This window comes from Rhinolophus hipposideros, assembly GCF_964194185.1.
Source record: "Rhinolophus hipposideros genome assembly, chromosome: 14".
In the NCBI taxonomy this organism is placed as follows: Eukaryota; Metazoa; Chordata; class Mammalia; order Chiroptera; family Rhinolophidae; genus Rhinolophus; species Rhinolophus hipposideros.
Genome location: NC_138060.1, coordinates 48,090,288 through 48,117,931, shown reverse-complemented (window position 1 = coordinate 48,117,931; position 27,644 = coordinate 48,090,288). Strand labels below are relative to the sequence as shown.

The window sequence follows — 27,644 nt, the reverse complement described above, 5'->3', positions numbered from 1 at the left end:
AAAAACTTTGACCTGTCTTTTCTCAAAAGCGCTTACTGGCACTCGACAGTCTTTCCATTCCTACCCTTGTTTGGCAAGAAACACAGTAAGAAAATTGTCCCATGGCAGTGAGAAATGGCAGGGGACCAAAAAATAAAAGTGTCTTTGATTTCTGTAAACATGAACTGTGTCTAGTTTGGCCTTAAGTGGGATTGAAGGAATAGACAAAAAAAAACAAAACAAAACAAAAACAAAACAAAACAAAAAAAAAACAAGGCGTACTTTTTTCTTATAGGGGAAAAACAGAGAAAACACAGTGAGTTTTCTTTTATGTGTGTAAAAGACTGATTTAGTGTTTTTTCTTGTTAGATGTTTTTCCTTTGTTTTCACAGTGAAGACAGTGATAATGAACCCACTGCTCTACTTAAGAAAAATCATTTTGACATTGAACTGTATTTCCAAAATAAACAGGTCCAGAAAACATGGCTCTTTGATTTAAAAAAAAAAAAAGTTATGGAAATGCCATAATCCCTGATATTATATCTAAATATTCCAGCTACGAGGATAAATATGCTTATTAACTCAATCAGTAAAATCTACCTAGACATAAAAGTAGATCCTGGTTTATTTCACACAACTTCATTTCTGGCAATAATACTTTTTCAAAAGAGAAACTAAATAGGCATTGCCATAATTTGTTTAAAATACACATGATAAAACTTTATATTTTATGGTTATTTGGGGAAAGAAACGTTAACATAGAGAAACATTTTCCAGATGTGAAAAAGTTACCTTTGTGGAAGACATTAATTTCAAGCAATTCTTTTACGGCTCATAGATTTCTCAACCCATTCAAAGGCAACGATGATTCATATAATACACCCTACTTGAATTTTAAAAGTATGTAACACACCCGGCACCATTTGTTTGCCATCTTAAAGGGATGCATCAGATATCTCTCTGAGGCCTCGGGAATATGTCAAGAACAAAGAAATAACAAACTGTTTTTGGAAAAGTCCGCGTTTCCTTCTCTTCCAATCCAAGAAAATGGATACGAAATGACTGGGGATTTCAGATCTCCTAATACCATCTCCTATTCTTAGGGTAATTTGCAAAAGCAATAGTGAAAATGTCACACGCAAAAGTTTCTGGGAAAAATACACAAGCCACTGTGGTTTAGTAAGGAATCACTCTGAGAACATTTAACTGATGGTGATTGAGTTTGAGAATGTCCTTCCCATTCATGGCTCCATCCCTGAAGATCTGTAAATGTTTCAATATGTCACTGGTTTTTCTATCTGAAGAGTCTTGTGGGAGAGTGATATAGTGGGGGTACATATTTTCATACTGTCTAAGTTCTGCCAAATCTCGCATCTAAGGCCCACCCAAAGGCATCTTTGGAAATGTCTTTCATAGACAGCCCCTCCTTCACACCCCTCATCCCAGTGCTGCCTGTGAGATAAACAACAAATCAGAGCAATTGAGCCTGCTGTAACCTGGAAGTCTTCATTGCATGTCACTCTTGATTGATATCATGACAATATCATAGACCCTTTTGCAGAACACAGCAAATCAGTGTTATAGATACCTCAATATTTTCAGATATTTTATTGGGGGGGGGGAACCATAAGTATCAATGCAGGGAAATTCAACCCTGGACTAGAATGTTTCTGTGAGAGGGATTTTTATGACAATTGTAGGCATATGGTAAGTTTACAACTGTTTATGATTTATCTTCCTCACATCAAGTGACAAGAGTTCTCCCAATCAATGCCATATGCTTCCTTTGTACCAGGGAACAATTATTCTGTCACAACAGACTAGAAGCCTTCAGCAGGTGACATCATGTCCTTGGAGCTTCAATGGCTCACAGTTGCTAGAACCAGCTTGATGTGAATGACAACCAAGAAAGGGAAGGCAGAGCCCTTGCTGGTACACCTGCTGCTTTGTTGAAGAAGGGAGAACTCAGCCAGTACCCCTTTACTCTCTTGCTTTCAGGCAGTAAACAAACTTGAAATTATCACAATTCCTTATATGAATAATAACATCAACTGTGTGGTGTTAGCATTACCTGAGTTCTCAAACCTGAATAGCGACACTAATTCCAGATCTAAAGCCATCCTCATCACAATCCTGTGAGTTGCTTACGCTATGATAACACCTCTCTGTGAATTCATGTTTGCGTGGGGTTATAAATAAAAGGAAATGAGTCGAAGGATATGGAGTTGATTCAATGTAGGGAATGACTAAGGAACATGCAGGGGGTAAAACAAGTGAACTACAATCATTCACACTAAGAAAAATGAACTCTGGTAGATTTTTATATTAATTAAATTCCATTTTTTAACACTTGTCATGCCTAATTTCATGTTTTCCCTCTTTGTGCTTAAGTGCTCTACTTAATCTCCTTTATGCTCTGGAGGGACTTCTGTGACTCTGGCTCCAAAGAAAAGGTAAGGCTGCTACAACCTGTGACATTTTTTATGTTACAAGAGCAAAAAGGGAGGAGAAGAAAGGGAACTTCGTTTGCATTATGTGCCATTTCTAGGGAACATCACCCGATCCAAAGAAAAGGTGGGAGGATTTGCCCCATATACTTTTTTGTTTTCTGCATAAAAAATATTTTTTTAAGCTTCACACAAGACACCAGATTTAAATTACACACAGCTACTAGGATCACAGCTACTAGGAAATCTTTCAACTCCTTACCCTTCAGTGTGACCGTAATGATTGATCAAGTTCAACAAGATTGCTATTCACTCTGGACATGACTGAGAAAGCTATATCTTTATTTGGTGAAACATAGCCCCTTGCTGAAACCTAGTGTCTAGTCACAAACACAAGGGGATTGATACCAGGAAGCGTGTCCCTTTGGAAAACCATGACATCTAATTAATCTAGTGGTCATATGACACGAGTCTTGCTAACTTTATAACTTCAGAATTAAGACCTGACCTTGTCAAACAATGGCCAAAGCTAACAAATGCCATGTTGGTCTCGTTCATGAAAAAAAAAAAGAAAAGAAATTTGTTTTATTGGATAAACTGCTAACTCTTCAGCAGAGACAAGTATAGTAGCATGTTTGTTTGTTTTTTTCCTGTCAAAAATTTAATTCTTCACTGAAATCTAACTTTTTTGGTAGTAATTACTTCATTCAGAAAGCTTGTAATCAACACAGCAATTTGGAAAATAATCTCAGCATTTTTAAGTAATAATAATGCAACTGTGCGGCCAAGGAAGTAAAAAAAAAATGTTAACGATCTGAAATTGGTTGACTGCTCATTAGGTGCCAACCACTTTACATGTTTTCTCACAATAGTTCTGTAAAATAGGCATGATTATTGCCTTTTAAAAATGAGGAAACAGTAACTTTAAGAGGATATGTCATTTGTCCAAGTTGGCAGAAATTAGTTGCTTCTGTTGCTCTTGGGGCTTGTTTTTACATTTTGAGAAATGACGAGGCATTTAAAAGAAAACGTTGTAAGGGCCCACATGTATCTATATTTCTATACTGGGAACACTTTTTCAACAAAAAGCTATATATATGCCAGTCCCTTCCTGGAATATACATATGTATTGTATTTGATTTTTAACACTAAAACAGAAGCAACAATTAATTGCATATTTAAAGGTTACACAGATCTTTCAGAATAAGATTGGGAATCGGGAATCTTGACTCTCAATCTTCTAAATCTATCCAGATGAGATGAGTTTTTACCTATTTGAATAGTGATTGACTTTCTAGAAATTGAATAATAAAAAAGAATACTTACTCTAACATGGCACTAGCAGGGTAGTCAACCACGTGTACTAATATTCTTGGCATTGTGGGAATATTAGCACACATGTACTTATATGCACTAAGATCAAAAGTTCCTATTCATAATACTTTCCAGGTGATTTTCAGATGTCCTTCTTAAATAGAAGTACCCGGCAACTGATATCTTCAAAATGCTTGCTATAGACAATGTTATTGGACTTTCACCAGCCTTTGTGTCAAGTCCCTCCATCCCTCTCACACGAACGCTCTGAAAATAATGTATATACGTATATTAACCCACTCCAGCAAAAGAGCTATGCCTGCTTGTTTTGTCATAGTCTCCATGGGGAAGGCTGTACCATTCAGCAGTGAAGTGAATGAACCCTGGAAGCAAACTACCTGAGTCAGGTTGTGCTTCTACAACTGCCTCATACTATGGCTGAAGAAGTATAATTCAACCCCACTTTTGACTCAGTGTGTTTAAATGTAAATGGTAATGATGACTATAATAAACATAAATAGACACTTAAAGATGTTGTTTGGAGAGTTAAAAATTACATTTTAAACATTTCAAAATAACACCTGTATCTAGTAGTGGCTCCAGCACTGACATACATACTCACAACTATTAGTCATCACTAAACTCTCCGGGGCTCTTAATCAGTCTTTAACATTCAAATTCATTCTCCAAGTTCCAATGAGTGGGCTTTTTCGTTTGTCTGTTTTTTTTGGAGAGTGACATTCCCTACTTAAAACTTTTTAATAGTTCTTCACCGTCTCAAGAATGAATTTCAAAAGTTTTAGCTGGGTTCATAAGGCCCTTCAAGGTCTGGTCCTTATTTGTTTCTATAAGTTCTTCACTCTTCTCAAGACTACACTGCTTCCTACAAACACACACACACACAGAGTCATAATCTCCCCTGGGTTCTCAACAGATTACATGCAAGTCCCCAGTTTCCCTTGCTTTTTTCTTCTTTCTGTTTTGAACCTCTAAATATTTCTACAAGATTATTCCCTCCTTCTAAAACTCCCTTTCCTCCCTTGACTAATTATACCTTGTCTTCACTTTTCCTGGAAAAAAAATTCTAAAATATTGAGTTATAATTCCCTCCTCTGTGTCTACTTGTAATTTACTATAGCATTTACCATACATAACTTCTATAATTACCAATTATCATGCCCGTCTAACCTCCTAAACTCTAAGATCCTTGAGAACAGGTATAATTTGCTATTCATAGCTGTATTACTAGGGTTAGCCAACCAACTATTTGTATAATGAAAATTTTGGGAATACGGGCCCTGAAAGAGATGTAGGAAACATATATTCCAGGAAAATTCTAGAGCCTCATTAAGTCTTTCCCATAACCTGACTCACGGGAAAGGCTTCAGACAACACAGTTTGGTGTCAATTTAGCAACACATGAAATAGAATGAGAAAGAAGTCCTTACTATTCCTGCCTTCACTGAGAAATTACTCCCTAGCTTATCACAGGAAAGAGCCTCCGTATTTTGATGTTTAACTGTAACACATCTATAATAGGTCTAAGGGCAGATACTGAAAAGTCAGAAAAAAGAGTCCCTGGGATCAAAGGACTAAGTGGGAAGAAAGGATATCCAGGGGTCACAATTTCCAGTAGTGTGGCTTTATTTAGAATTTGGCTCAAATAGCCCAGTTTCTACCTAAGAAGTTCTCTTAGAAAACTCAATACATATAAGTACTACGGTGTCCATTTATGTAATCTAAATACCTATGCCAAATCTAGTCCACATGCTCAGTCTTAGAAAAGTAAAATAAAATACTGGGTCATCATCATCTTTTTACACACTTGCTATTTGAAGTACTATCCAAGGACTTATGGCATTAGTTCACTTGGGCATTTGTTAGGAATGTAGACTCTCAGGTCCTCCCCCAGACCTACTAAATCATACTCAGAAGGAGGTACAGGTAGTGTAGGTATACATGCACTGTTGTGTAGAGTCCAAATCAGAATACTTTTCCTCATTTGTAAGATAGTGATATGTATCAGAAGGTGTAATATGTCTATACACAGAGGGTGTCAAAAATGTATACATATTTTAAGAAAGGAAAACTGTATGAAAAGTGTAATAATATATACTGATAACAAAAAATAAATACAAGTCATGTTTGACTTCTGCAATTACAAGACATACATAAAGTAGTTACCATCCGCGTCCAGACACTTCTGATTACGGCAAACTACTGCTTGAGCAACATTGACCAAAGTGTCCACTTGTATACATTTTTTTGGCACCCTTGGTATTATGGAGAAGTTAATAGATAATGTGACAATATTATGCAGACATTGTGATGTTTATGGAGAACTGTTTTGGGGTAATACTAAACCTCAATGTTAACTGAAGAAAAGGCCACAGGAGTCTATATATACCTATGAGTCTCCTATGCTTTTAAGGTTGTGGGTTTGTGCCAACAGAACAAAAGCTGGAAGGACAATGTTAATAGTACTTGTCTGTGGGTGTTAAGATTATAGGTGATTTTCAGTTTCATCTTTGTACATTCTGAATTTTAGCCATTAGAAAATGGCTTTACATTTGAAATCAAAAGGTACTTACAGAAAAATTCTTTGTGTATGCTAAAGGCTGTTCATTGGGGCAGTACTGTTATAACAAACAACTGGAAACAAGCCTATTGTTCATCTAGTGAGGACTGATTTATTAAATTTTGATATATTCACAATATGAAACTTCGTGCACCTGACAAAAATGAATGGGGGAATGGTCATATGTGCTATTATAAAGGGAATGCCAGGATACGTTGTTATGTGAAGAAAGCTAGATAGAGAAAACTGTGAGTACTATGCCATCATTTATCTAAAAAATGGGGAGGGAGTATAAATACACACACGTCTTTGCTTATAAAAAAAGAATAAACTGTAATTAAAATAATACGTATGGAAGGAAGGAATAGAGTGGACAGGCAAGGGATAAAAATAAGCCTTACTTAACTTTGTCTTGTAAATTTTACTTTGGAAGCATATTAATATTTTACATAATTATAATAAAAATCAAATTAAATAAACAATCTAAAACAATTGAAAGTAAAATAAAACACGCAAATGAGGATACAGTTGGCATCACAAGAACATGGAGGAGACCTTTAGAAAGTGAGCTTAAGACACAGTAATTTTGCTATAAATCTCAACTGGAATATACCGTAAGGAAAATAAAAAAGAGCTGACAAAATATTTTAAATTTTCAGTATCATATTGTTGATGGGAAGACTTTATTGTTATTCTAAGACTCATTTTACAAATTACTAACAAGCTAACATTTTCCTTAAAATCAAGATATTTGATATAAAGAAAAGGAATACATATATAAGATCAATGAATTTAACTAAAATGTTAATGGTCCTAATTTGAATTGGATATATGTTTGTGAAATCATGATGCATTTTATTTTGAAAAACAAAAATATCCTGTTTTCATCCATAGAAAATGACTAAAAACAATGACCAAACCAATCGCAATGAACAGTTGCAGTGTGCAGGTTCTGGTTTTTAATTGCGATTTCCCACTGAAAGAAATCAAAGTTCCTTGAAAAATTAGATGACTCCAGTGCTGGGATAAGAAAAATGTAAAATGAGCTTGGCATACCATGACCTACATGAAAGCAAAGAAATAAGACACTAGGACATATCTGTATGATTGCTATGGACTAAATTGTGTGCCCTCCCCCTCAAATTCATTATGTTGAATCCCTGACCTCCAACGTGATGCTCTTTGGAGATGGGACCATTGGGAGGTAAATAGGTTCAGATGAGGTCACGAAGGTGGCGCCCTCATGATATTAGTGTCCTTATAAGAGACACCAGAGAGCTTGCATTTTTCTCTCTGCCATGTGAGGACATAGCAAGAGAGGTGACCATCTGCAGGCCAGGAAGAGCACTTTCACCAGAACTCAACAATGCTAGAATCCTGATCTCCAGGCTATCTGGAGTCTAGAATCCAGCCTCCAGAACTGTGAGAAATAAATTTGTTGTTTAAGCCAATATGTAAAGGTCCCCACTGACCTCAGGTGAGACAATTTAAGCATCAATAAAAAAGTATAACTGCAGTGGATTAAAACATAGGGAACATGTTTATTTCTATGAGTTCAAATTATTTTCCAAACAAAGTAAAGCAAAACATAAAAATAACCTTTACTGGTCACCTTTACAAAATGTTAGGGAAACAAATTATATTTGATGGCAAAAGGAAAGAATTAAGCATTTATCCTGCCTTTCTTGTATATACTATATTAGAGTCACTGAAGAGTTGAAAAGTGACAATTTCTCTTTCTACAAGGAGCCCAGCTAATAAATGACAAAGAAATAACAGAATTAGACTATCACCATTTTGCCATTCCTAATGGATTAATGGATCTTGACAGTAATCATCAAAGGCTGCCATATCACGAAAAAATGAGACAACCAGACAGTGCATCCTTCTTAATGGAGGTACACGCCACCACTTACAAAGACATCTTTCTAAACCTCAAAGTCTCCTTATCAATTCACATGAAACACAGGGTCAGAGGAGCATACTAAATGATACCATGGGGATGCTACAGCAAAATCCAAACTGTATCAAGTGCTGCAGGAAAAATAACTTCATTTATTACTAAAAAAAAAAATAAAATAAAATAAATCCAGAAGGAAAAAAAGAGAGATGAAATGACCTACAAATGAAATACGATTTAAGAGATATTTCCTCTAATCACAGGTGTAGATTCTATTTGGATGGTGATTCAAATTGTTTGAAACTTTTGAGTGAAAATCTGAACATTGAATATTTAAGAATATTAATGGATTATAAATTGTTAATTTTGGGGCTATATTTTTTTTTTAGGATCATTATATTTTAGAAATATATGCAGAACTATTTACAAGTGTTATAATATATTTGCAATTTACTTCAAAATAATCTGGAAGGAAAAATCTTTAGTGGAATTATAGATAAAACAAGACTGGCCATGAGGAATACTTGTTGGGTGACAGGGAAAAGGGTCTTCACTATACTACACTCTCTGCATTTGTATATATCTGACATTTTTGTAATAAAAATGAAAAACACTTAAAAAATAGAAAAATGAGCAAAGTGTATAAGAAGATAACTCACAGAATTGAAATAGTTAATATACATATTTATAAAGGATTAATATCAGTATACAGACACATGTAAATTAAAACCAGAACTGAATTTTCACTTATAAGATTACTACAAATAAAAAAAAGAAAGGTTTAAAAACTAGGTTCTGTGTTGCTTAATCTACTAGCCTAACATATGAAAAGAAAACAAAATCTCAGGTTCTCCTATGATACACTTGCCTTAGAAAACTGCTTCTGAATGAAGATGTAAAGCCCGAATTAGATAGGGAATAATAAGTATCTTGAATATTGTTTAGAGCAAATATTCATGCCATCACAAATGTTAGTCCTTAAGTAAACACCTAAGTCCCTGTACAAGGTCTCCTTTTTAAGTGTTATCTTGTACACTGGCAAGTTTTAAGTCATATTTCCTTAAAGTGGGATGTATTTATTTTTGTTGTTTCATGACAAATGATGATTCTGAAGCTTTGTAAGAGAAATATGAACTATTCATACTATAGTGATGATGAGATGAGGGGAGGAGGAAGAGAGAGAGAGAGAGAGAGAGAGAGAGAGAGAGAGAGAGAGAGAGAGAGAGAGAGAGAGAGAGAGACATTTAAATAATTTTGAATCCTTAATCTTTTCTCAAAGAGGTACCAGAGCACAGAGAGCCGGGCTGTTGATCCAGGGACTAAAGGAGATTCAACGAATCACATTCATTTTTGTGAACTATGGAATCTTTATGTTGGTTTGTTAAATTTATAGGTGTGTCTAGATAATTTCATTACAAGATATCAAGCTCCACCCATTATACGGTGTATCTTGAAAGTCCAATACCATCACTCTTATAATGCTTATGCCAAATACAGCAGCATTAGAAGATAGACATTTTACAGTACTCTAATGTGATGTTAATTCTATATATTTTTCTTCCAGCAAAACTGTGTAATTACATTCAAACCGTCAAAATAATAATTACAAGTAGGTTCTATATATTGAGTAAAATGTATCTTCCTTAATAAACATTAGGAATAGTATAGTCCCCATGGAGTTCTAAAGTTTTTAATATTTTGAAAAAAAAAGTGGAAAGATTTGAGAGATGGTAGAAGTAAATGACTGCGCTCTTTTTTCCTTAAAGTGTTGTTATATAAGTACCGCGCGCTAACCGATTGCGCCACCGGAGCTCCCTTAAAGTGTGGTTAGACATTCACAAATTCTCGTCACATTCACGTGAAATACCGTTTCATTTAAGCCCACATCTTGACCAACTATCCATAAAAATAAGCACATTTGAATGGGTAAACAAAGAAAGAAAGAGTGTTGAGGAGAAGTCAAGTTTTCTCCAAATACTATAATTTTCCATTTACCAAATTCATGACAGGTCCATTGTATCCAGGCTATAGCATTTACATTAAAAAAAAAAAAAAATCTGGTTTACAGCGCTTTCAAACACAAACTGTTCCAGTTTTATTATTCCAATAAAAGCAACGGATTGTTGATTCTCTGTTTTCCTCTCTCACCAGGGATTACATTTTGCCAAGGTTGCATTTGCTGTGTATGTAGAATTCTATGCATTACTCAGAACTTTCTGGACACTTATAAAACTGAAGCCCCGTGGCTATAAATAGAATAACAGGAGTCTGAAGAACGAACATTAATTTCACAGGAATGTAGGCACAGCCACGAGCCCGTCCCTTCAGGGAGCCCACATAAAATGAAGCGCCAGGTATGAAGATTTCTGTGTTGTTTTCCCCCTTAGTTATTAAGACTGAGGTACCCATGGAACATATCAGAGGAATAACAATTACCAGCCAAATAACAAAAGCTGGTAGAATCGGGAAGTGAATGCATCCCTAAGCAGATCAGATAGCAGAGTAGTTATCTAAGTTTTTCTATAATAAGTTTCCTTCTTTGTGAATCGGAATAATAGGCTAAAATAAACTCTGCCTTGGCCATTCATGTATAACATATTGATAGGCAAAGTAGTTCAGATGGGTAGATAAAAGACTGGAAAGAAAGGGGACCTGTGTGACGCTCTGGTTATGTTCCCTTTCAGTTACAGAGAGCTCAACAGACATATGGGGGTGAGACTCATAAAGATGACTACACACTGGGGTCATTAATAAGAAGTGAGCGAGGATTGATGGTTTGGAGGAAGTTGTCTAAAATTCTACAGGCGTGTTATAGCTTTTCTTTACCTAAACTGTGTATGTTTCAACATCAGATTTTAATATAAACCCTCAAGATTTATAGGTTCAGGATATAACCCATTATATCCTTAAGATTATAGGTTCAGGAAGATTCTCACTGGAACCTCTCTGAACTCACACCAGCATTACTGTATAAGTAATTGAAACATATGCTTTTGGTGCCCATTGATATCACCTTACCCTTCCCACCACAGGGCACACAAGCCCTGCATTTTTCTATAAGGAGTTCAGTGGCTGGCCAGAGATACTTTGTCCTTCTCTGTACCAACCTCCAGGTGCTGGAGAACTAACAAATGACTAGGGGTGACCCTTCAATGGTGACTGTCAGGGGTTGATGCATAAATACCCCAGCCCCCTCACTTTTTGGATGTGACAACTCTGAGGTGGGTGCCCTGATTGGCCTCATAGACTTGTCACAGTGGCTCTGGGCTCCAGTCACCCACAGTGGTAGTTGGCTTGATAAGGCATTCTTCCTTGACACACTCACCCATTCCATGACTGGTGTTTCTTTCATGTCCCAAATAATCTAAGTGTCCTGAAATCTTTATCTCAGTGTCTACTTCATGGGGAGCCCAAGCGAATACAGTACATATCAACTCTCAAGCATTACAAATAAAGTGATTTCATAAATACCTAACTTTCCTTTTTCTTCTGGCTTCTGTTCAGAAAGTAGGAGGCAACAGTCACTTGTGATGCAGTGTGGCTAATATAACGAAAGATCCCTCCTTCCCTGTTCTTAAGATGTTGCTTCTGAAAGGGCTTTCATCAGTGGAAGTTCAATTGCTGAGTAGTTTAAATTATCACCATTAATTATCTTGCAATAGTAATGGCAGGTATCATTTATCTAGCACTTACTATGTTCCATTCTGTGTAGTAAGTGTGTTTATTTTACCTGTGAGACAAGTACTATTACAGTCCCTATTTTAAAGATGAAAATACTGAGAGCCTACCTCACATAAAGCCACATAGCTAGTAAAGAAGCTAGGACTGTTTGACTTGGATGCCTGAAGCTTCCATTATGAAGTGTCATTATCCATCACTCTTGCAAATCAAGATTTTAAGGGAATTATTTAACAGAGGACAAGAGAATTTTTTAAAAAGTCAGTGCCTAAGGGATCTTTATTTAAAACAAATAAGAGGTGAAAAAGCATTCAAATTTAGAAACTGGTCTTGGTTTAGGGACAACATAGCAGCCAGTGAACCCTGGACCCAACCATTTGTCCTGTCACCATCTTGCTGCTCTATCTGACCAGTTCAATCAACAGAGCAATGGAAAATAAATAAAAATCAAATTGCTGTGGAGGCTTTTGCTGTGGAGACTGGTTTATATTTTGGGGTTGTTTGTGAAACTAAATTAAGCAGAGTTGGCAGTATATACAAGTAGAGTTTGTTCTCTGGTGTTGCCTACATACAATTTCCTAACAGTAAAAAGAAAATTTAAGAGTTCCAGTCAGGATGGCAGAGTAGGTAAACACTGGGCTTACCTTCTTTCGTGACCACATCTATTACAACTAAACTGAAGAACAGCCATCACTGAGAACTGTTTGAAGTCATGCTGAACCTAAGCCCTGCAACTAAGGACATGCAGAAGAAGCCACCTCAAGACTGGTAGGAGGGGCAGAGATGCAGAACAAGCTGGCCCCACACCTGCGTGTGACCATTAAAAACTGGGAAGGATATTTCAGCAATGGAGTGTCCCTCCAAAAGAGCAAGGGGCCCAAGCCTTGCCCAGCCCAGGATTCTAATGCTGGGAAAAGAAGTCCCCGTAATTTCTGTTTGTGAAAATCAGTGGAGAATGTGGCTGAGTGAGATGGAGAGTGGCTGGAGTCCCAGGCATTCCTCTTTCCTCTTAAAGGGTCTGTGCATGGACTTCTCACCAATAGAATCACTGGCTCTGAGCTCCAGTGCTGGGGGGGGGGGGGTTGCAGCTAGAGAGGCAAGAGGGACCAGGGACACGTAGTGGGAGGGAGGCAGGGAGCAGGGACTGAGCTGTCTGGCTTCAGGACGAGAACTGGAGGGGCAGCTTTCTCTGGATGGAGGAGCTGGTAGAAGCTATTGTCTGTTTGTTGAGTACTCCCCCTTCATAGAATGCAGATGTAGGCGGGAGCCACATCTGAGTCTCCATCAAGCTGGCAGACACCATTGGTTCACTAAGCCCTGGTGATCCTGAGACCCCGCCCCTCCTAACTTTTGAGCACATCAAATTGCTTCCAGTGGCTTTTTCATACAAACCTCCTGCTTTGATTCATGCTGTAGACTTTCCTAGAGTCTCTCAATGGTTTCCGGTACCCAGACAAACAGTGGCTTGAGCATGTGCCCTAAGCCTGGCACTAGTGGCAACCAGCCTTGGTTCATGGCTTGCCCTCTTGGGGTGCTTTCAAGCATGATGCAAGTGGTGGCCATCTGTGGATTGCTTTGTGGCTCTTGCCTGGTCAGTCCAGGTGGGGCATGGGCTGTAGTTGAATTTGACCTGCAGTGTGTCCCAATCCAGGTAGCCCTGGGGTTGGTGCATCCAGTGGCCAGGTTTGAAAGGAGTGGGGCACACTCCAAAAATGGCACACCCACCCACCTCCAAAAATGGCACACCCAAGGGGAAGATAGCGCAGGCTCCAGAGCCCTGCTCAGGCAGATCTTGCTCTGTAGGGTCAACCCTTGTACCATAGCTCCTCCACTGTAGTCATGGCTAGGCCTCACAACCAATGAGCCTGAGGTTCAATCCCTCCCCCTGACATAAAGAGAGCAACCAAGACTCAACTACAAATGGAGGGCACAAAAGCGACACACCTGGAGTGTGCGGCTCAGGAGACCAAGAAGACTGTTCCACTGAGCCCCACAGAATACCTACTATGTAAAGCCACTCTACTAAGTCCATGAGACATAGCAGTTCCACCTAATACATAGAAACAAACACAGGGAGGCAGCCAAAATAGGGAGACAAAGACACATGCCCTAAATAAAAGAACAGAACAAAGTTCCATAAAAAGAACTAAACAAGATGGAGACAAGCAATCTCCCAGATGCGGAGTTCTAAACAATGCATAAAAGATGCTCAATGATCTTAGGGAGACCTTCAACACAGAGATAGAAAACATAAACATGGAGATAGAAAACACGAAAAACAACCCGTCAGAAAGAATACAAAAACAGAAGTGAAGACTACATTACAGCGAATCAACAGTAGATTACATGAAGCAGAGAACCGAATAAGCAATTTAGAAGACAAGATAGAAGAAAACACCCAATAAGAAGAGCAAAAAGAAAAAACAAATCCAAAAAAATGAGGAGAGTTATGGTGCTTCTGGGACAACATCAAGTGTTCCAACATTCACATCATAGTGATACCAAAGAAGAAAAGAGCAAAGAATTGAAAACCTATTTGAAGACATAATGATGGAAATCTTCCCGATTCTGGCAAAGGAAATAGATATACATGCCCAGGAAGCACAGAGAGTCCCCCAAAACTGAACTCAGACAGGCCCACACCTAGATACATTTCATAGTTAAAATGCCAGGTTAAAGACAAAGAGAGAATTTTAAAAGCAGCAAAAGAAAAACAGTTAGCCACCTAAAAGGAAGCTTCATTTCTCAACAGAAACTTTGCAGACCAGAAGGAATTGGCAGGAAATATTCAAAGCGGTAAAAAGCAAGTACCTACAACCAAGATTATTCTACCTACCAAAGTGATCATTTAGAATCAAAGGATGGATAAAGAGCTTCCCAGACAATAAAAATCTAAAGTAGTTCATCACCACCAAACCAATGTTACAAGGAATCTTAGAGGGACATATTTAAGATGGAAAAAAAAACAAAAAACTATGAATTATAAAATGGCAATGACTGCATACCTATCAACAATTATTTTCAATGTAAATGGATTAAATGCTTCAATTAAAAGATGGGGGGGGTGAATGGATAATAAAACAAGACCCTAATATATGCTGCCATAAAGAGATTCATTTAGATCCAGAGATGCACACAGTCTGAAAGTAAAGGGATGGAAAAACATATTTAATGGAAATGGAAACAAACAAACAAACAATATTGGGGTAGCAATATTTATACCAGACAAAATAGACTTGAAAACAAAGACTATGACATGAGACAAAGAAGGACTGACTAATCCCACTTCTGGGTATTTATCTGAACAAACCCCAAATGCTACTTTGAGGAGACATGTACATCCATATGTTCATTGCAGCATTATTTACAATGGCCAAGAAAGCAAGGCAACCTGGGTGTCCCTGAATGGATGAATGGATAAAGGAGAGGTGGTACATATATACAACGGACTGTTACTCAGTCATAAAAAAGAATTAAATCATGACATAAAAAAGAATGAAATCTTAAAATCTTGATGGACTGTTACTCAGTCATAAAAAAGAATGAAATCTTGACAGCACGAATGGACCTAGGGGGTACTGGGCTGAGAGTAGTAAATATGACAGCGAAAGATAAATATCATGTGATTTCACTTACAAGTGGACTCTAAAGAACAAAATATACAAACTATACAGAAATAAACTCATAGATACAGAGAACATGTTGATGGTTACAAGATGGGAGGGGGTTTTGAAGTAGGTGAGAAAGGGGAAGGAATTAGGAAGTATAAATTAGTTGTTCCACAGTCATCATGGGGATGTAGGGTATAGAATAAGGAATATAGTCAGTAATATTGTAATAACTATATGTGGTGTGAGATGGGTCTTAGCTCTATTGGGGTGATAGGTGGGAGGGGGTAAAAAAAGTGAAGGGATTTAGAAATATAAATTGGTAGTTATAAAACAGTCATGAGGATGTAAAGGAAAGCATAAAGAATATAATAAATAACATGGTGATAACTATGTGTAGCACCAGGTGGGTAGTGGTCAGGGGCATCACTTCATAAATTATATAAATTTCCAACCACGATGCTGTACACCTGAAATTAATATAAAATAATATTAAATATAAAAAAATTAAATGCAAAAAAAGAAAATTAATTATCTGTTAGTAAAATTCAGTGGTTTCATAATTTCCTGAAATTACTCTAATAGTTCATTATTGTTAATTTTTCACATGAAATTGTTACTCAAGGACTGCCTGAGAGTCCACTTAAAATTTTGCACTGGAGTAAAATAAAGGAGGTCACAGACAATAGTTTAGTGGTTACCAGAAGGTAAGGGGGGTGGGGGGGTGGAAGATGAGGGTAAGGGGGATCAAATATATGATGATGGAGGGAGAATTGATTGTGGGTGGTGAGCACACAATGGGATTTATAGATGATGTGGTGTTGAATTGTACACCTGAAATCTGTGTAGTTTTACTAATAAATGTCACCCCAATAAATTAAAAAAGGGGGAGGGTAATAAAAATTAATTAATAAATTAAAAAAAGGAGAATGTAAGAAAGGAAATCCAGCAGAATAAAAGCCCTAGAAGAGAAGAATTAACATCTAAGGAGTTAAAATAATAATTAAGAGTAAGCTCTATACATGGAGTAAAATGCCTCCTCTTTAATAAACATTGGGAATTGGACAGAGTTCTAAGATTGTAGAAGAGAAATTAACATTTATGCAAGGCCTACTATGTGTCCAGCCAGTTGTCCATATTATTTCATTAAATCATTATGGGAATCACACTCTGTATGATTAAAATCATTTTTTATAAGGAAAAAGTCACATAGCGAAGACATGACGCCATGCTAATTTGACTTCTGGCTTGTCTTAGTATTTACTTTGTCTTACACTAAACTTTTACGCAACAAAAGTAAGGATTTCTTCCTCCTGTACAATCCATGAGATCCTAATAAGAACAAATCCTACTATAGTCGTAGTATTCATAAAACTCAAAAAGGAAGTTGGAATTTTGATGCCCTTTGAGCACAGGTATTGTTTCAAACGAAAACCGTCTCTCAACTTGCTCTCAAAATGAAGGGGTGAATGACCAGGCAATGGAAGTCACAGTGGGCATAGAAGAGCTGTGACCAGATGGAAACAGCCATGATAAATAGCAGGCATGCTTAGGTTATGTATAACCACGCCAGGAAGCTTTCTCCTTATGCTCTCTGTGCCCAACAACAATTACATGAATATAGACTCATCTGCCTTGCTTTCTTTTTATTGTTTTGTATGCACCTTTTCCACTTGCTACACTTTTAAATTCTGGGGGTTGGGATGGGGTCAGGACAATTGTTCTTTTCGGTTTATATGTTTGAATGCTTCTTCCTCTGTAGCCACAACATCTAGGACAGTGACTTGCATAGAGAATGAGTTTGAAACATAACTGAACTCTATCTAACCTTATGCATAGCCTACATTATCTAGAATTTCAGAAACCACCTCTATGAATTAGAAATCGAAAAACTAAAGCAGGAAAATACTGTGGAGATTTTATATATGTGTATTAGCAAAGATTTTATATATTATATATACATAAACATATATATTATATATATATAAACTATATATAATATGTAAAATCTTTGCTAATTCAGTTAATTTAGAACAGAGTACTTCAAATAAGATTAACTAAATTAGTCCTATAAAATGTTTTTAAAGCAGATTTTTTTTTCTCAAGGATTAATAGCTGTAGATTTGCCTTTCTATGATATAAAGTTGTCACCCCCAAATTGTAGAGAACTGTGTTATAAAGACAAAGACTTTTATAAATGATTTTTGGGGATGGAAGTTGGAAATAACAGAGAAACATAGTTTCACCTTTGGGTTGAACTGTATGTAACAAAGAGATGATATAAGTAATAGCAATTTAGGGAAAAACGGTTATTAGAAACTGGGGCAACTAGAATGGCCATGTCGACTCATGGACTTCAGACCCCCACTCCATAGGGTACTTTAGCCAACACAGAGAATGTCTTGGTTGATCTAATTCACTGATTTTACCCTTTTTTGTTATTTTTCACCAAGAAGGGTAGATTTATAAAATGAACATACAAGTGAGGTATGTTGTTAGTTAATCCTCCCACTACTCTTATGAAGTAACACGGTCTATTTTACAATAAAAAAAAGAGACCCAAGAAAATGAAGTAATTTTCTAATATCACAGTTAATAAATGCCTCAGGACAAATAAATTGGTGTGCTTTTCTTTCCCCCCACTCTCATTATTAGACAACTATTTTCTCATGGCTTTGGTTGTCCACTAGACATAGCACTATAAATGGTACCATGTTTCTCTGAAAATAAGACCTAGCCAGACCATCAGCTCTAATGCATCTTTTGGAGCAAAATTTAATATAAGACCTGGTCTTACTTTAATATAATATAAGACCAGGTCTATAATATAATATAATATAATATAATATAATGTAACGTAATGTAATATAATATATAATGTATATTATATATATATATATAAATATGTATATATTTATATGTATTATATAAATAAATATAATATAATATAATATACCGGGTCTTATATTAATTTTTGCTCCAAAGAACGCATTAGAGCTGATGGTCTGGCAAGGTCTTATTTTCAGGGAAACACGGTAGTTATATACAACTTGACCACACAGAAAAGACTAAGGATTCAACCATTTGGAGCACGTGAATGAACTGAGTAAAAATTGTTTTCTTGACCTAAATACTCTAGGATATGCTTTTGAAACAAAAAGCTGATTAAAGTTTTCTGTGTAGACCTCCTTTAGCAGTTACAGCGTTTCATGCCAGACAGTTAACATTTGTATTCATTTCTACAGAGAGCTACACATAAATAGGCAACCCCATAGAGGCATTCACATGTACATGTGTGTACATTCAATCAGTAAATGTGATTATTCCTCAAGCATTAAGTCACCTTAAAATATCTTCCTAAATACCCAGAGAAAATTGTATTCATGAATCTCAGATCTAGGCATTAGTCTGCGTTTGCCTGATACCACATCATACATCCCAATCATGCATTCTTAATGAATGTTTTCTGGTGAGCAGATGTCTTTAATTTATTCCAAATTTGGGGGGAAGAGAAAATAAGGGCCTTGTACTTTTATCAGATACCATAATGTTGATTTGTCATAGAGGAAAGCATCTCAGCAGGTCACTTTATTCTCAAGGTGATTCTGCAAAAGCGTTTTAGCCATTAAGGTATATGTTATGGTATATGCTTATGGAAATATACATGTAAATTATGACGTCTAGTAAGTGTGATTTTTAAAAATTTTGAATGGGGCAATCTTATAAAGCAGGGGTGTCCAAACTGCGGCTCGCAATCCGTTTTTAATTGGTCCGCAGCAAATTCCAAAAATATATTTAGTTTACTTAAATAAACCAGGTGAGGGAATACGTACTTCACCTCGAGTGAGTGGCCCAGCTATTTGTGTATTTTACCGCATATGGCCCTCGGTGAAGAACGTTGAAAAAAGTTTGGACACCCCTGTTATAAAGCATCTTTCCATGTCAAAAAAAAATACAAAATAAAATAAATGAGCACAAATGCACTTTTAATAAAGCAAACGTAAAAACTGAACCTGAGAGGCTGGCCTGTTAGCTCAGTTGGTTAGAACTTGGTGCCCATAATACCAAGGTTGCGGGTTCGATCCCTCATGGACCAGTGTGACCACTGCCCTCCACAACTATATTGAAAACAACTACTTTACTTAGAGCTGATGGGTCCTGGAGAAACACACTTAAAAACAAAACAAAACAAAACAAAACAAAACAAAACAAAACAAAACAAAACAAAAAAACCTGAACACTGATTGCTCATCCTAAAGAAAAGAGAGCACAACTGCTGTCAATGTTATATGTTGTCTGCTTTACAAGAAGACCCATCTTAATATTCAGCCCCTTTGGAGTTCCCATATATTAGTATACTGGTATGGAACTTACAGGACTTGAAAGTGGATTCTGGCCTTCTGAAATGCCTGATCAGTGTAGCACTAAGTAATGACAATTACTTTCAAAACTCTTTTGCTGATGTGAATATAGATATTATTTAGCACTTGAATATGCACAGGCAATATAGTTATTTGCATGTGCTTTGCTGTAGTATTATTAGGTGGTCTGTGCAGAGGATCAGAGTAATGATACTACCATACGCTGTGCTCTCTTTGTTCCCCCAATGAAGTGAGGCCTGGATCACATTGGATAATATCTAAGAATGGATAGGAGTGGAATATAAATAGTTCAGCTCCTTGATTAGCCTACCAGATACACCCTCTTTCTGTCTAGATTACAAGAACAACTTGAGATGACTCTGGTGTTTTTCCCTTGTTCTATTGTTTCATTTTTAATGTCAGCGAGTCAAAGCCCTCAAGCATATGCAGAATCAACTCCTTAACACTTTTTAATGCTTATTGCTATATCTTATTTGCAAAGAAAGCCCCAAACCATGAATATTGGCAAGTGGTACCAGAGAACTAAAAATTATGCCTTTTAAAATCTTAGCAAGCTGGTCTGAATGGTTAGATACTCAAGATAAATTTAAAATAAAAACACATGGCATTTTAAAGCATATAATGAAGGACCACACATCAATTAGATCTTTTTAAAAAAAGTTTTGATTGCAACCAGCATTTGTTAGCCATCCAAAGAAATGCCTAGGAGAAAATCCACATTGTTTTGTGTTGGAGAGAAAAACAGGTTCTATAGATAAAAATATGCCATTTACTTCCAATGTGTATCTTTTCCATTAGATGTAACTCTAGCGCAGATGTAAGAGTCTCTGTCAGAGAAATGAGACCAAAAACCAAAATCTAGCCTAGCACTTCTACTTCTTACCTAACAATTGAAAGGAGATTCAATAAACCAAATATATCAAGAATTAAACCATCTTGTTTTTATCTTTGGGGTATTTCTGTGGAACTTCTTGACTTGCCTTCTTTAGATGAGTGGAAATAAAGAACCCACTAAATAAATGACTGGCTACTATATGGAACTTGTGATTGGTCTTGTCAGAAACCCACAAACACGTCATGGGAAGAGAAGTAAAAAGAGCATGTGCTATTATTTCTTAATAGAAGGGCAAACAGAGAGGTCATTCGTAAGCCATACTTTGGGTCAGTCTTATCAGACGAGAAAGTTATTCCTCAGCTAAAGGGCAGGTATCTTGGGAGGAGGTACAGAATCCCAAACCAGTTTTTTTTTCCTTCTTGGTGCATTAGTGGCTTGCAATAAACTGTATAAATACACAAGAAAACTTTTGCTCTGCAAAGTACTTACAGGAACTTATACCTCAAATTAATGCTTTATCCCTGCATGTTTTGATAGAAGTGTCAAACATGATTGGCATATTTATGTAATATCTCTTCCTGTCTACAATGTTGTAGAGTTAAACTTGCCTTTCAAACCACAAGCTAATAGAATACCCTCTGTTAGATTATATTTTCTGGTATCTAAACTTCTACACATAGATAAACATTGCAAAATGTTGCACTTGGAGAAAATACAAACCCTTTAAAATAGATGTTAATTATAAAATAAAGAAAATATTCCCATTCTTTTGGATTGAGGCAGGAGAGAGATTTTCAGCTTAAGGACATAAAAATACCTAAAAAAAATATTTTCTATCAATGTTTTTGTTTTAAAATTAACCCAAATATATAAACCATAGCAAAAAGACAGACATGTAAACTTCAGAGTTTAATGACAAGGTACAAAGGTCAAACTGTTTGGACAAAACAAAAACAAAACATTGGAATACTGTATAGAACATATAGAACTTGAAAGAGATTTCTAGGCTTCTAAAGTGTTGATCAGTGCAGTACTAACTAATGACAGTCACTAATGACAATCACTTTAAAATTCTTTTGGTGATGTGAATATAGAGATTATTTAGCACTTGAATATTGCCAAAACTGGAACATGACATTACTGAACCAATTTCAAAGATATAGGGAAAAAAAAAGATTTTTAGGAGGTAAAGGACAATTTGGACCATAAGTTTTGACTTATAAAGTAATTTTTTAAATGTCATTATACTTTTTTTAAACATTTCTATCAACATCTTATAAAGATTATTTATATTATTCTATGTATTGTGAAAGACAAGAACAAAATGTGTACTCCCCAAACGTCCCGGAAAATCAACATCTTAAGCAATGTATCTAATTCCTACCCATTCGTGTAGCCAGCTGCTGGATTATCAAAGAAGTGATGGTCTTCCAGACCCCCCCCATTTCAAGAGATTCTTACACAGTTGTAAAATGAAGCTGCAAAGACCAAGAGTGCTCTGTAACGTAAGTTATTTTCTGTCTCTTTCTTGGTCTAATAACCCAGAAAATAAAATAATTTGCATAGTGCTTCCTCAAGAGGTAAGAATTCAAGTTAATTAGTACATATACACAAACTCTGTTGAGGGCTCCATTTTTCCAGTTTAGGATAAACCTTGTATATATTCCACTCTGCTTCCCTGGTAAAATGTTCCTAATGAAATGTTGTAAAACTCACAAACCATCCACCCATGCCATATGAGTAAAATTAACCCCCCGAGAATATCTACTGCTTTGTTTTTTATTAGCTCAATTTTAAATATTCAGAATATATGGGTCATAAAATTAAGCTTAAGGCTACTTTTTTTCGTAAGTTAATTTGGTACTTAACAAACATTTTAAAGAAAAAGAACCCTAAATAATTTCAATCTAAATCCTTCTTTATAAGCATGGGGAGCAGAGAAGCAATGACAGCAACATAATGTTATTACTTTTAAAATTATGCATTTTGCTCTATTTGGAGACAAGAATATCCAAGAGGGATTCTACTAAATGAGTTTAAGTTCCTGAAGCACCTCTACCGTGTGTGTGTGTGTGTGTGTGTGTGTGTGTGTGTGTGTGTGTGTGTGTGTGTATTTATATTTGACCAAATTCACAAACTCTAAGAGAGGCAGGAAACCAATATAATTAAAAACAATAATTTAGCTCTAGAAATGTTGGTACAGGGTTAATAGATAACAGAGCTGTGAAACTGTCCCATGCAAAGACTGAATCATAATCACATCTTCACAAATTCTCAGTTCTCTGATTTCCCTTTTAAAAGCAAATCTCTCTATAAATCTCCATAAAGGAACATCCTGTGAACTTTCTGTGCTTGACTTCACAATCCCCACTAATCAACATGAAAAGATTTTGCTATGTCAAACAAATATTAAATTTAAGATGTGGAAAACTATATTCTAGAAAGATGTAGTGGGACTATACGCAATCTTTAAAAGCATTACAATTTGTAGACATGGACACAGAAGTGTCTCTTCAGTTTGTCTTCTTCTAAACTGACAAAAGAACTCCTATTACCAAGAGTGTGTTAAGCCCTTTACCTTGCAATAAGAGTTTTAGGGAACCACTGAAGAAGCAAATGACCTCTCTATCCTCAAGAAAATGGGGGGAAATGAAATTAATGCACGTGAACTCACTGGAATATAATTCATTGCTTGAGAATGGGGTACTGCTAAACATAATAGGAGGTGGGAGAAGAAAAAACAAACACAAATGAAGGCGGAGGAATCCATCTTATCAAATAGAAAAGATGGTCCTTGCTCTGGAAAAAGCACTGAACAGTAAGGGTGGAGCTGAGTGAAAATAATATCCATTTGGATATTCCATGAAACTGACAGTAATTATTCTTTTTACTCTATGTAGTTTCCTCAAGTACCATTAAATAAAAATGTGATCGTTGTCTTTTTTGTCAAGAAAATATCAAAACATCTGTAATTGGGAAATATTCCAATATATGTAATTATTATTCTATACTCTACATAACAGACTTCAGTTCATGGGGCTAATAATCCCTTCAAAGCTAGTTGTCACCATAATTAGAGGCAGCATACCAATTCATGATATTTCACAACTTATCTCTAGTAAATCACAATTATGGAAGTATTGGTATCTCCCCAGCAACATAGAAAATAGGAATGCAAAGTTTGCTGACCTCAATTTTTTATTTCAAATCAATGCTTTATACGATACAATGTTTTAATTTAAAAAGAAGATACATCGTCCCCTGTGTGCAAACACAGTGTATCTCAAAAGGCTTTTTGTCTAATTATCAGTTATCTATCATTTATTTCTCAAAAAATAATTAGCTCGTGGCCTGTATAATGAAGTATAATGGGGATTAAATTGAGACACTTCATGTCAAATATGATGAAACAGACATTCTTTGCTCTACAAATCTGGGCTAAATGTCTTTATGTTGAAGGAAAAATAAATCTGTAGATAATAATGTTCAAATGCCTAGACGACTTTGTCAAAACTAACTAAATAACATAATACATGTTGCCTATGGACTAGATTCTTTGAAGAGTCTATCCTTTTGATTATTTGCAGATGATCATATGGTTTTAAATATCACGGACATAAGATACATGCTGAAGGGACTGGATTAAACAGAAAGGTAGCTGTCCTGGGGACTTAGAAAATCCCTTTATGTTTGGTAGCTTTTAAAATCAATTATGCTATAGGTAACTATTTCCTCAGTTGACACAATTTACAAGACTCCATAAAGGTATAAGGGAGGCATGAAAAGGAAGGAAAAAAAATATCTGACTCAAAAAGAAGCCACACATAAAGAATATCCACAATCTATGCTGCAGTTTCAAAATGCATGACCTCATTCTTTCCTGGTACTATTCTGAATGCAAAACAAAACCAATGATATATATTTTGTGAAGTGGAACATCTAACCAGTGCCTGCCATTTTATTTCAGAGAAAGAAAGATAACACCATATTTACTAAGGATAGCAGGCTCTTATCCTTAAATAAAAGAACAAATTGATTCCCCCAAAACCCCCAAATTGTGTTGCATGCAGAAACTGAAGGAGAAAAAAAATAAACAATAAACATTAAAAATTAAGTTGTTTAAAGTTAGACCTTAGTATTTTAGATTTTGTATGTACCAAGATGGCTATGTAACATAAAAGCAAGGTATATGTACAATTAGTTCTCCTAGTTAATTAATTTTTTATCCTTCCTCATAATTCATTTTACTTAAAATATTAGAATGGTTCATGATATTCTATCCAACGATGACTAAGTGTACAGCCAATTCAGAGACACGCGGAAATTGCTAAGATGTGATAAAATAGTTCTCGATACGGAGGCACTCAGGAGATCATATTTTCGTTGGGAGACACGCAGACAGTTAGATTAAAATATCTTCTTTATAGGGATAGAGATAGCGTGAAGACGAAGCAAGTGAGAGCCCAAAGGGAAAATCTCCTTTGTCTGCCTAAGTAGTCACAGAAAGGCTTGGAAGGGGAGGCCTCCTTAATATCTACTAAATGCTCATGGGCATTAAGCTTCAGGCCTGCCTGCCCTAGGTCACTTCCCATGGCCAAGTGCTTGCTTACACCTCCAGTCATGAACCTCCGGACAGGGATAGCTTTGCCATACAATTCCAACTGGGGTCCACTAAGCCCTTTGAGAAGGATTGTTCATACAGTGTAGCACGTGGAAAACCCACATTAGGTATTCCTTATGTACCCAGCTGCAGAATTGGGTGATGGTGGTGGGGGTAGTGATGCAGATGGTGAAATGAGATGAGAGTAACGGTGACAGGGTGTGTCCATTGAAGACTGCCAGGAAAGGTCACAAGAGTTTTTATCAAAGTGAAAATGCACAGAGCTCTTCAAGAAAACTCATTAAACAAACATCAATTTTTCCTGATCATTATGCCCACTGTTCAAGATCAAGTCCTATGGTTCATGCCTATTGTTTGTGCAGGTGATTTCTTTCTAAATACATGTATATGGGTCTTTATATATCTACTTATCTGTCCACCTCCATGACAGAGAGAGGGTGCCAACCAGTACTTACCTTGTGCCAAGTAATGACTAAAGAAAGGTTGCAACTAATGCTCTTTCCTTTTTTAAAAATGGAATCATAACCTGTTGTTTGCTTGTATGGATTCCCCTTAAACAAAAAAAATATGGACTTGGAATAGAAATTAAGCAGCAACCTAAGTATTTTATCAAACATATAAAAAAACTCAGAAAAATATCATATAAAAAGTATTAAAACTCCCTTTATACAAAAGGCTTACCAGAAATTGTTTTTACCACTGGAATATACACAAATTATACACACACACACACATACACATGCACGCACACACAAACACACACACACATCACACAGATGAAGTCTAAGAAAATAAAACATGCAAAATCAACCAAAAAGCATTCTGTTTGGGTTTATCAACAAAGAAATGTAAGGAAAGAGGAAGTGTTATTCCTTGAGTTGCACAAAGACCAACCTATTTACCTCGTTGTGTGTATGTTTGTGTGTGTGTGTGTGTGTAATAAACCTCAAATTTTAGCTGTTTGACTTTTGGTCCACAGTTGTACTGCTCTAAATTTTCCTAATATTTTCTGATATCAGAAGCCATGCAGGATCATGGCATTCAAATTGTGGACAATGTACAATGTTACAAAAAATTGTTATTCTATGCTAAAAGAAATGAAAGTTAGCTATCATATGTGAAAAAAAGTCATCTACCAGAATATAGGAAAACTTTTGTTCAAATTGCCTTTATGTCACAAACAGAAAACTACCAAAACAATGTATTCCATGAAAACCAGCCAGTCTGTAGCTCTCTAAATACTCTACATAGTGAAATAAATCCACTGATCTTTTACTACCCACGGTTAGTTTTATTTGAGTTTATACGTGCTCTTACTATGTGGTAAAACTTCTTATCATATAGGTAGACACAGAAACACACTTTCATACCACACCTTACAGAACTGTATGTTTCTGAAACCCTCATGTATTACAAAGCATTAAAGTGTATTATATAAGGTGGCATTTGAAATTTTTCAGTATCAAGAATAATAAAGTCATCAAAAGTCAAAATTTAAATATTTGGACTCATCTTCTAGGAATGAGGATTGCATTTATTGGATTTCATTTGATTTGATTAGATTTTTGAGGGTCAGTTGGTAGACTGTGGAGCACAGCACCATACCATTCAAATTGCTGCCCAAGATATTCCTAAGCATATCTCCGAATGCGCTGAGAAAGTTCTACATATCACAATTATTCCAAATAGAAAATACACCATACTTTTAACACAACCACATGAATAATTAATTGGCTACTGGTAAAGATATGCTTTGTGGCTCCTTTTGTTTCTTATACTCTTTACACCTCTCCTGGAACAAGCAGTTGTCTTCTGACAGAGGTACATACATTTAGAGAGGAACAAATAGCCTCAATATATGATTGACACCCAGACTGACAAGCCAGCAGCTCTGGGGACAGTCATTTTACAGAACTGCTTAGTCATTCCTATCTAACCCTGTGATGCCCAAGTATCAGCTGCTGTGGAACCATTTCATGAAATGTTAATTTGGCTTTTAAAGATAACATGCTTTTAAAAAGTGATAAGAAAGAAAAGTTGAGCTGGGTTCAGACAGACTGTCTCTGTTCCCAAGTTCTGTAAATGCACTCCCAGAAATATTTTCTGTAGCCTTATCAGCGGCAACATTCCTCAGCAATCCTGACGAAATAAAAATTTTCTCTCTTTAAGGAGGTGGTGTGTGTCTCCCCCTGTGTATTTCTGGTCAGGAGTTAAAGTGAAACTTGGTAAGAACATTTACCCTGCAGGGAATGTCTCCTTAAACTTCAGGCTGTGCTGAAGTTGTGCCTTTAGCTTTCTCTCA

The 27,644-nt window shown here is 36.1% G+C and overlaps 1 protein-coding gene across 17 annotated transcripts in view; it reads right to left on the bottom strand.

Annotated features, from left to right (window-relative positions):
- RBMS3 (RNA binding motif single stranded interacting protein 3) overlaps nucleotides 1-27,644 on the bottom strand; it is a gene marked incomplete at its 3' end in the record, with an annotated part of 1,241,782 nt that overhangs the window by 258,940 nt on the left and 955,198 nt on the right. The window lies entirely within an intron of this gene.